An 11,640-nucleotide genomic window follows, 5' to 3' on the forward strand; every position below is an offset into this window, starting at 1 on the left:
ACCAAAACAAACCCCTGTCAGGTTTTATTGCTGTCTATACCCCAGTTAGGGAGCAATCCCTGATTACTAGGATAAGCTCAGGTTTGGACTGAACCCCATTCAAGACTGAGCTCCTCCAAACCCGGAAGGAGCTCCTCCCGAACACAAAGGAAGCTCCTTCTGTGCCGCCTAATCAGCCGAGGGTCGGGAATTCCCCACCGGTAGCTTGATATCAGCAAAGGGGACGCAGTGACATCACTGACCTTATATGGCTGCATGCCTATATTTCGCAAATGGCATTTACCTGTTATGGTTATGTGGCCATATAAAGTAAATGAGGTCAGCACAAGCATTTGTTTACACGCAGGTATGGAGCAGGGAATTCCCCGCCAGCAGTTGATTGTGTCCGTGGCACTTTCTCGTTTGGAGGATGTCAGGTTTGAACTGGGTTCAGGCTTACTCTGAGCTCATGCCTACTGATCACCAATGTCACCAGTGAGGGGTTGCCATCAAAACATGAATGGAGCTGAAATCTTCCACTGGGGACACTAAGAAAGGATATCAGTTACATTGGAAAGATATTCTCTCACTTCCTGTGGAGTCTGCTGGCCAGGAAGTGAAGGTAAATCTTCCGTATGAGACATTGCTGGCATAAAAAAAAAAGAAATAAATATTGACAGCGATTTTAATTCTCTCCTCCTCTGTTCAAAATGAAAAGTCTTGGCTTTCAATATTCTTAAAAAAATAAAACTAAAGAAGATGTATGGGGTAGGTGGTCCCAATCTGTTGAAGCATCTTTGCCATTAAATAGCTGATTGTTAGAGAATCGCACTGTGTGGGGGCAGGATAACAGTTCACACCAGGTCATTACTGTGATATTTCCAAGGATAAGCATTACAGACTTGGGGCAGTCCATGGAGAACAAAACTGTCTGACAACTCTGACTGTAGCAGTGCTGACAGCACACTTCCTTTTCCTGCTTGTCACCAGGAGAATGGAGGAAGTGTGAGCCTCAGAGGTTCCCGTACTGCGGATTAGTCCATCCTACAGACAGGGGAGGACTCTGGTGAGGCGCTTCCGTTCTGCTCAGCGCTGTGCGGCCTGTCAGCCTGGGCGACAACCTCTCATTGGCCGAGTGTGCAGGTCAGAGGCCACCTGTGAGCGAAGCGGAGACGGAAAGGGGACCGCTGGAAGTGAGAAACTCCGTGTTCACCCCCCGTCCATGCAAGCAAATGGTGGATTCCGGCATCCCAGGTAATGGCAGCTGAGTGAGCGGTGTCGGTGACAGCTGATGATCTCCCGCAGAGGCTCCCCAGTGACGCGTGTGACAGGTACTTCGCTCTCCCCCCTTCCTGACCCCCCGGGCCCGAGATCCGCACTGGCTGCAGGGGGCGCTCTACAGCTGGGAGTGTCTGCCTGAGTCCCCTCCTGTGAGCCGGCACTCCTCACTGCCCCATGCCAGACACACATGGGTAGGCCTCTCCAAGCCCTGCACAGCGAACGGCCGCTGCCACCTGTAACTGAGCTCCTATATACGGTACAGGACACACAGGTCTATATATACATCGGCACAGATCTCCTATATATGGTACAGGACACACAGGTCTATATATATATACATACACATGGAGACATAGCTCCTATATACAGTGCAGGTCTATATATACAGGGGCACAGAGCTCCTATATACGGTACAGGACACACAGGTCTATATATACAAATGGGCACAGAGCTCCTATATACAGTACAGGACACACAGGTCTGTATATGCATGGGCACAGAGCTCCTATATACAGTGCAGGACACACAGGTCTGTATATACATGGGCACAGAGCTCATATACAGTGCAGGACACACAGGTCTGTATATACATGGGCACAGAGCTCCTATATACAGTGCAGGACACACAGGTCTGTATATACATGGACACAGAGCATATTATATTTTTTAGATATATATATATATATATACACAATATATGCATGGGCACAGAGCTCCTATATACAGTGCAGGACACACAGGTCTGTATATACATGGGCACAGAGCTCATATACAGTGCAGGACACACAGGTCTGTATATACATGGGCACAGAGCTCCTATATACAGTGCAGGACACACAGGTCTGTATATACATGGGCACAGAGCTCCTATATACAGTGCAGGAAACACAGGTCTATATATACACTGGCACAGAGCTCCTATATACAGTACAGGACACACAGGTCTGTATATACATGGGCACAGAGCTCCTATATACAGTACAGGACACACAGGTCTGTATATACAAGGGCACAGAGCTCCTATATACAGTGCAGGACACACAGGTCTGTATATACATGGGCACAGAGCTCCTATATACAGTGCAGGACACACAGGTCTGTATATACATGCACACACAGCATATTATATTTTTTAGATATATATATATATATATACACACACTAAAGTTCTACAGTGCATTCAGAAAGTATTTAGACCCCCCTCCACTTTTTTCAATGCTGTGATGTTGCCGCCTGATACTACAGCTGTTTAAATTCTCTTTTTTTCTCCCTTGAATCTACACTCTGTACCCCATAATGACTCCGTACCCCATAATCAAAGTGAAAACGGAATTTTAGAAATGTCTGTGAATGTATTAAAGAGAAAAAACTGATATCACATGTATATAAGAATTCAGACTCTTTACTCAGTACTTTGTTGAAGCACCTTTGGTACCAATGACAGCCTGGAGTCTCTCTGGGTATGACGCGACAATCTTTGCACACCTGGATTGGGGATTTTCTGCCATTCTTTGCAAACCCTCTCAAGCTCAGTCAGGTCAGATGGGGACTGTCGGTGGACGGCCATTTTCAGGTCTCCAGAGATTTTCAATAGGGTTCAAGTCAGGGCTCTGCCTGGGCCACTCTAGGACATTCACAGAGGCATCCCTAAGCCAGTCCTGTGTTGTCTTGGCTGTGTGCTTTAGGATCGTTGTCATGTTGGAAGGTGAACCTTCGGCCGAGTCTGAGGTCCTGAGCTCTGTGGAACAGATTTTTATTGAGGATATCTTTGTACTTTGCTCCATTCAGCTTTCCCTCAACCCTGACCAGTCTCCCAGTCCCTGCTGCTGAAAAACACCCCCACAACATGATGCTGCCACCACCATGCTTCACTGTTGGGATGGTATTGGACAGGTGATGAGCGGTGCCTGGTTTCCTCCAGACATAACATTTAGAATTGAGGCCAAACAGTTCAAGCTTGGTTTCGTCAGACCAGAGAATCTTGTTCCTCACAGTCGGAGCGTCCTTCAGGTGCTTTTTTGCAAACTCCAAGGAGGAGAGGCTTCCGTCTAGCCACTCTGTCATAAAGGCCAGAGCGGTGGAGGGCTGCAGTGATGGTTGTCAATCTGGAACTTTGTCTCATCTCCACACAGGATCTCTGGAGCTCAGTCAGAGTGACCATCGGGTTCTTCGTCACCTCTTACTAAGGCCCTTCTCCCCCGATTGCTCAGTTTGGCTGGGCGATCAGCTCTTGGAAGAGTCCTGGTTGTGCCAAACTTCTTCCATTTGAGAATTATGGCGGCCACTGTGCTCCTGGGAACCTTCGGTGCAGCAGACATTTTGTTTGTAGCCTGCGCCTTGCAATAATCCTGTCTCTGAGCTCTGCAGGCAGTTATTTTACCTCATGGCTTTTGCTCTGATACAGTATGCATTGTCAGCTGTGAGGCCTTCTATAGAGAGGTGTGTGCCCTTCCAAACCATGTCCAATCAATGTAACTTACCACAGGTGGACTCCAATCAAGGTTTAGGAACGCCTCAGCAGCAATCAAGAGAAATGGGAGGCACCTGAGCATAATTTCAAGTGTTGCAAAGGGTGTGAATACTTATGCCAATGTGATACTTCAGTTTTTTTCCTTTTTTATACAATTGCAAACATTTCTAAAATTCTGTTTTCACTTAGTCATTATGGGGTACTGAGTGTAGATCAATGAGAACAAACGACTGTAGTATCAGGCTGCAACATATGAAAATGGAAAAAGTGGAGGGGGTCTGAATACTTTCTCAATGCACTGTATATGTACATGGACACAGAGCTCCCATATATACTACAGGACACACAGGTCCATATATACATGGACACAGAGCTCCTATATACAGTACAGGACACACAGGTCTATATATGCATGGGCACAGAGCTCCTATATACAGTACAGGACACACAGGTCTATATATGCATGGGCACGGAGCCCATGCATGTAGTAGATATAGAGAGGATCAGCAGCCCTGAGATTCAACAAAGGATGAATAAGAGATGAACATTGTATTTTATTACAAAATGGCTTTTATGATACACTGGGGGGAATTTATCTAAGCAGTTGCAAGTGTTTGAACTTGCACGTAATATATTTGCACCAGATTTATCAAGCTAGTGTAATGTTGTTGATAAATGAGGTTTAACAAGTGCAGATGGAAACACGTGCAAAAAAGGTGCAAAAAGCATGGGGGGGGGATTTATCAAAGCAATTGTGAGTGTTTGAACCTGCACGGAATATATTTGCACCAGATTTATGTTGCTAGTGTAATGTTGTTGATAAATGAGGTTTAATAGACTCCAAGAAAGCAGACTTCTAACTTCAGGCAAGAAGCTTAACTGTCGCATCTTGAAGAAGTGGTCATGGGGACTTCTTAACCTCAGAGTAGTGCAAGCTCTGAAGAAAACAGGGGCACACGTGGAAAGACATATTTGTTCATAAAAAAAAAATGATCTAAGACGCTAAAACTGTCGCAAGTGCTTTGATTCCCCCCACAGTGTTTTAGCAAACTGAGTTCATTCCGTTAGGGTCTACATGTACTTAAAGATGGTACATGTGTGCAATCTGATTGTACAATCGCCTTTATATTTACCAAAAACATTGTAGCAGGAGGGCTTATCTGACACAAACATGAATTCTATTTTCAATAAGGTAGGCCCATACACTACATAGTTTTGGTAGATCTAAAGAAGATTGTGCAATCAAGTTGTAACTTGGGATGAGCTCAGGTTCAGACTGAACCCAAGCTCATAAGAACCCAGAAGGAAGCTCACTGTGCTGACCCAAACGGCTGCATATGAACAGTGGGGCAGGATGCTATGACATCATTGTCCTGATATGGCCATATTGGGTCTATGTCCGTGACTAAATTTGACCACGTCTGAAGCCGAGATCTTGTAACGTGGAACTCCCTAATTAACGTGTAGCCAGCTCTACCCCCAGCATAATCTGGCACCGGCCATGCCACCTTCCCATGCCTCTGTGGCATAAAACATGCAATGTTCTGACAGTCTGAACATGCATGTTTAAATACCGAACTGCTCTGCAAGATGTATACTGATATATTGTGACTCCATATCTCATCAGAGGTCTGTGTCACCTGTAGGCAGGCTGAGAACAAGGGTCGGAACGATACCATCCTGTCCATACTTGGTCCAGCCAACATTTGAATTAGGTGCACTAATTTAAGCATTGAGGACTTTTTGTTTTGTTTTTTGCTCTCCTTTTTTTAACCACTTGAAGACCGGGGTGTTACACCCCCTCCTGGCCAGGCCATTTTTCAGTATTTAGCGCTGCGGTACTTTGACTGGCATTTATTCTGTCATGCAACGCTGTACTGAAATGAATTTTATACCATTTTTTGGGGACAGATAGAGCTTTCTTTTGGTGTTATTTAATCACCACTGGGGTTTTAATTTTTTAATATATATTGAAAAAAGTGTATGGGGCCTTTAACCTGCAGCTGGTGTGAAGAAGTCCTCAGGGTGAAGCAACAAGTTTAATTTCATGCTCCCTCTGCAGCAGTATACACTGATCAGCCATAACATTATGACCACTGGCAGGTGAAGTGAATAACATTGATTATCTCCTTACAATGGCACCTGGAAGTGGGTGGGATATATTATATTTACCATTCTATAAGATATTTTGTCCCTGAAGTTAATGTGTTGGAAGCAGAGATAATGGACAAACGTAAGGATTTGAGCGACTTTAACAAGGGCCAAATTGTGATGGCTAGAAGACTGGGTCAGAGCAACTCCGAAACTGCAGCTCTTGTGGAATGTTTCCAGTCTAAAAAAAAAGTGGTCCAATGAAGGAAAACCAGTGAACCATCGACAGGGTCATGTGCAGCCAAGGCTCATTGATGTACTGTATGGGGAGCACGTGACTTCCTCCCCTTCCTCCCATATGACAGCACTGGTACTTGTCTACACAGGCACCATCACTGTCACATGGGGGCAGGGAGGGAATCCACAGCTTTTACAAAAACTTGGACCTTACAGAAGCTTCTTCTCCTTCCTCCCAGTGGCTGAAGTGAGCACTGAGGGAGCTCAATGAAGGTGAGTATGTGTTGCTCTTGGGGCTGGCATTAGAGTGCGCATGTTGTGTTAAGCTGCAAGTCCAGAGCAGGCATCGTGAGCCTTGCTTCGTTTCTTTGGGACCTGGTAATAGTATGCAGCCAGTGAAGTCAGAATTCCTGGCTTGTATAGAAAACAAGTAGAGCTGAACATCTAATCACACTCTACAGTTACCTCTAATATGGTTCTTGCATTTTGCCCAGCACCGCCTTGTATGCACAGTGCACATTCACATCAGTTCCTGCCCTCAATGAGTTTACAATCTAAGGTCCCAATCTCACATGCATGCAGGGCCAATTTACCTTCCAGCATGTCTTTGGAGTGTGGGATGAACCCAGAGGAAACCCAGGCAGGCACGGGGAGAACATGCAAACTCCTTGTAGATAGTGACCTGGCCGGGACCTCCAATTCTGCAAGTCAGAAGCGCTAACCACTACAACGCAATATTGACGTTAAAGGTGGCCAGGCAGTTAGCATTTTTGGAAAGAAGTGCAATGGTTGCACTTATGTCAGGTGCACCTAAAGCCTTGTTTAAAGCCCAACACACTTTCCAATGCATTGTAATATACTGAGATAGGGCTGCAGCTAACGATTATTTTCATAATCAATTAGTTAGTCGATTATTAAGTTTGATTAATCGGATTTAAAAAAAAAAGGCTCCAGTGATGGACTACTAGTTTGTATTGAGATTGTAGTCCATCACAGGAACAAGCTTGGAGCGGTGGGAGTAAAAAAAAGTGTGGTGTGTAATATAATACATTATACAGCGCAATGCAGAATACCAGCAGCTTTAGAGGAATACAGCAAATCGCAGCAATAGAACATTATACTATATTACTATTGCTGGGATTTGTAGTCCTCTGTAGCTGCGAGTATTCTGCATTGCACCACTGTATAATGTATTATTGCTGGGATCTGATGTATTCCTCTATAGCTGGTGTTATTGGAGACGACTGGTATGATGGTGGAATGGAGTGCAGGAATAGAGAGGACGGGTATGATGGTGGAATGGGGGGCAGACATTGGGTATGATAGAATGGGGGACAGAGGATGGGTATGATGGTGGAATGGAGTGCAGGGATGGAGAGGATGGGTATGATGGTGGAATGGGGTGCAAGGATGGAGAGGATGGGTATGATGGTGGGATGGGGATGCAGAGGATGGGTATGATGGTGGAATGGGATGCAGAGGATGGGTATGATGGTGGATTGGGGTGCAAGGTGTCGGGTCCCAGGCTCCAGGTGCTCGGGGCACTTACTGTCTGAACATTCCCTCCATGTCTTCTGCTCAACGGTTCAGCCTGGATGCCGGCTCGTCCCCAGCCATAGTCTCCGTCCCGGGGCTGACACCTGTTGCGCTCACATCTCCAGCATCCGGCATGTGATCGCACCGGCCCGGCTAGATGTAAGGAGCGCCGGGATTGGAGGCTGAACCGCGGCCAGTGCGGTGGGCATGGCGTGTGTGGAGCCGCGAACAGGCAATGTAAAAGCCAACTAATTGACGATCGACAACGTTGACACCGTTTGATAGTCGATTTTAATCGACTAAATGGAATCGTTGTTGCAGCTCTATACTGAGAAGCGCACCAGAAACGTTTTTTCAGTTTGGCTGTGCACACTTCAACACTCTGCTCAGCTTCACTCAGATTCCTGCATGAGGCAGCATTCATGCCCTTCCAGCTCTTTCCATTCTATTGTATCTGAAAGATCAATTAAAGGAGTTCTAAAGTCCCAGTATATCCTCTCCTGTTACTACATCAGCATTGTAATAGGAATACATACTAGAGTTGTGTATGAAAATGCAATCAAAGCTTACTTGAAAACCATTTTTTTCAGAGATTGAACCTTTAATGGGAAAAAAATTCTATTGGACCGCGGCGCTCTTTTTGACTTTTGCCATGTAACTAGTAGCATCTAAGAAAGAAAAGACTTGCCCTTCATTAAATGTGTCATACTCGCCTATTTATTGACTTCGGAAATGGATTTTCTGCCCGGAAAATATACTGCAAGACCGTAACATCCGCATCATTAGTTTTATTCAAACAAGTGTTTTTATGAGTAATCTAGTTAGTTTTCCGCAGTTATATATTGCTGGGTGTTTCTAACGGAGCAAATGTGATTGTAATGTACTCGTAAATTGCTATTATAACTGTAATTAACTTGGAGTGGATGCGTTCTGAGACAGCTGAAGCAAAGTGAAAATTGTTGATGGTACAGAGCAGTTCATCAGCTGCTGCTGGGAGGTGTTTTGCTCCTTAAATAATGTCCTATAAATGGGGCTCAATTATAAAATTGTGTGATAGTAGGCATCATGTCACTGTGTATTCAGTAAGACCTGTGTGTGTTGTCTCATAACAACTTTAAAGTGTATCTAAGCTCAAAAACATAAATGTAATACAGGCAGTCCCTGAGTTACAAACATACAACCCCTACTTACAAACGGAGGCTATTACTGGACAGCAGGGGGTCCCAGGCTGCAGCCGAAGTGTACCGCGCAGCATTTCAGTAGTTGTAGTGCTACCGCGATTGTGCCCACCTTTTTGGGTCTGGTTTGTAGTACTGTACGTACATTACAGGAAGTTGGCTCTTGTTAGACGTGCCGGCAAGGGGTGACCGCCTCTTCTTCCAGGTCACTGTGAGGTTTTTACTGCTGTCTGTATCCTCATTGGAAAGATTTATTCTCACTTCCTGTCCTTGAGACAACAGGAAGTGAGAGGAAATCTACCGCTAGGAAGGGAAATTCACTCCTGTAAGAGTTATCATGGGAAAAAGGTGTCTCCACTGAAGCTTTATCACCCATCCTTGTTTCCACGACAACCCCAAATTTTCAAAATCCAATTGTCACATGGACAGAAAGTGAGGTGAAATCTTCTGAACAGGGGCGCACACAGCAAAACAAACGTTACAGGAGGGGAACCCTTCCCTAGGCTATCCAAAACTAAAAAAAACATTTTTGGGCTGGAGTCACACTTAAAAAATGTACCTGTCCCAACTTTCATACAAATTCAACTTAAGAACAAACCTACAGACCCTATCTTGTTCGTAACCCGGGGACTGCCTGTATATTGTAGCTTCCCAATCCTAACGTGGTGTCTGCATTAGTTTTCTTCAGGCTTTTTTTTCCAGTATTCTCACCTGGGGTTCGGGCCAGTAACACACTTCCTGTCTTAGGGTGGCTCCTCTCTGGAGGAGCAATGGGATGGAGGGGTGGATCAACCACCTAGAGTTTTTTGTGGACAGGTTGTGCAGGAATCTACAGGTATGCCAGCGAAAAGGGACAGCTTTTTCTACATCTGAAGAGTGCTTTACAATGTGCTGGGAATGATGGAAGGCATGGGGGATTTTTGGAAAATGTGCAGAAAGGTGAACTAACCCTTTAAAGATGCAGCCTTGGGGTGACTTATTACCTCCTTTTTATCTATTGGGATCTCAACTGGCAAGATCTCATTGCCTGTTGTTTTCATTTCTTTATGTGCTTAAAGTGACATTAAACCCTCAGATTTTTTAACATAAAACAATACTGTAATGTGTGCCTTACTGTAATCCATGGTAGTTTCCCTTCTCTTTGCTGCTCTTCCTTTTAAATCTGTATCTGTTCTCATGCTCTGCAGAACTTCTGTTTTGCAGCAGACTGCCTTGTCTCAGGAATGGATACACGGTGTCTGTGTATACGTTTGTATAGGTTTGTAACCTGAGCCAGCACTACAGGAAGAGGCCCTGAGCTGAAAAGGGAAGTTCTCCCCAAGCATGAGAAGACATGAGGATTTAAAAGGAAGAGCAGCAAATAGAAGGGAAACTACCATGGATTACAGTAAGGCGCACATTATAGTATTGGTTTATGTTAAAAAAATCTGAGGGTTTAATGTCACTTTAAGTCTTCGAAAATAGTATATTAAAACACCAGCAAGGAGATTGGGATTTCCTCAAAAATATTGCAGCAGATTAGTGGACCTGGCCTTTAGATGTTCCCATTTCACCAGTGCAGTCCCTAAGAGACAGAAACTGTAAGAGTGGACATAGACTTACAGATATCTCCTTCAGAGAGACATCTGCCTGACATTTTACAGGTTTTTGAAAGATCCAATACAGGAGCCAGTACATTCTTTGTCCAAACAAAATGATGAAGAGCTAGCCAACCCACAGATCTCCTTGTTCCTTTAAAAGAGCCCTTTGCCCCCTGGGAGGTCAGAATGGCTCAAATACAGACACTTCATTTGCCATCAGTGAGTTATTTATGGCCATCCATGATCCTCTAACATGTAACAAACTGAAATATTCATTTTAAATAAACTGATCCATTGAAGATGCATTGATGTGAGGCACACTATTTCCGGTAATAGGATTCCAGGTGTCCATTTTCTTTTGTAGACTATAAAATATTAAGCACACAACTGGTTACTAAAGACTTTAGTACTTGCATTGCAGTCTTTAGAAAAGCTCGCCATATACAAACATATATTATTGCCCAATTCCTTTTGCCCTGTCATGTAATAGTCTTTGTGCGTAGTTAGTACAGATGCATTGGCACAGCACAGGAGGACGGCATTTCTCGCCATCGTATGGGTTGGATTCTTTCATTCGGTATCCTGATCTCTATAAAGGTGCCCATACACCTACCGATTATTGTACGATAATCCGTGGGTGTACCTGCGATCGTACGATAACTGGCAGTTGTATGGGTAGCGTGCGACCGCATCTACTGTAAGGTCGCACGACTTTCGTCTTCCTAGCACGCTGGAAAACCTGCCGAAAATCGTACGATTTTCGGCGGGTTGGTAGCGTGCTGGGTAGACGTAAGACGCACGGGCCGGTGTGCGTAAGCGCACACTGCCCGCTCAGCATTGCAATCATCGGCAAGCCCTCCCCTCTGTGGGGAGGGCTTGCGATGATCGCAAGTACGATCTTCCTGTCCAAGATGGGCAGGTCGTACGAAATTTTAATGACCTTACAACCATCGCACAACGAAAGTCGTGCAATGGCTGTAAGATGTATGCCCAGCTTTAGGTAGCGGCCAGCTGAGCATGTTTTTTAAGATCTCACAACATGAACTGCATAATAGATGTACGTGTTCTTTAAAAGAAGCTCGTCTGACAATCCAAACATTATTTGCTGAATGATCAGGTTCTCTTGTACATAGATTCCTTAAAATGATTTCAGCAGTTTTTCCATTCTAGACGTAGTGACAACGTATTCTCGCCTTCCTGGCACTCCCCAAGCGTTCCTTCCATTGTCACAGCTGCCACAAAATACCCCGTGTAATATCTGTGTTGGATAATGTTAAATATTATACAA

General features: G+C 44.8%; 1 protein-coding gene across 1 annotated transcript in view; it reads left to right on the forward strand.

The window, feature by feature from the left end:
* Positions 1-1,149: 1,149 nt before the first annotated feature.
* The window catches only part of CUL2 (cullin 2), an 80,597-nt gene continuing 70,106 nt past the window's right edge, over positions 1,150-11,640 (forward strand). The window contains exon 1 of the mRNA XM_018552331.1: positions 1,150-1,310. The gene's annotated coding sequence lies outside the window, so the exon portion shown is untranslated. The remainder of the gene's footprint in view (positions 1,311-11,640) is intronic.

Source organism: Nanorana parkeri, unplaced genomic scaffold (assembly GCF_000935625.1).
Source record: "Nanorana parkeri isolate BGI_ZX_2015 unplaced genomic scaffold, ASM93562v1 scaffold84, whole genome shotgun sequence".
Classification (NCBI taxonomy): domain Eukaryota; kingdom Metazoa; phylum Chordata; class Amphibia; order Anura; family Dicroglossidae; genus Nanorana; species Nanorana parkeri.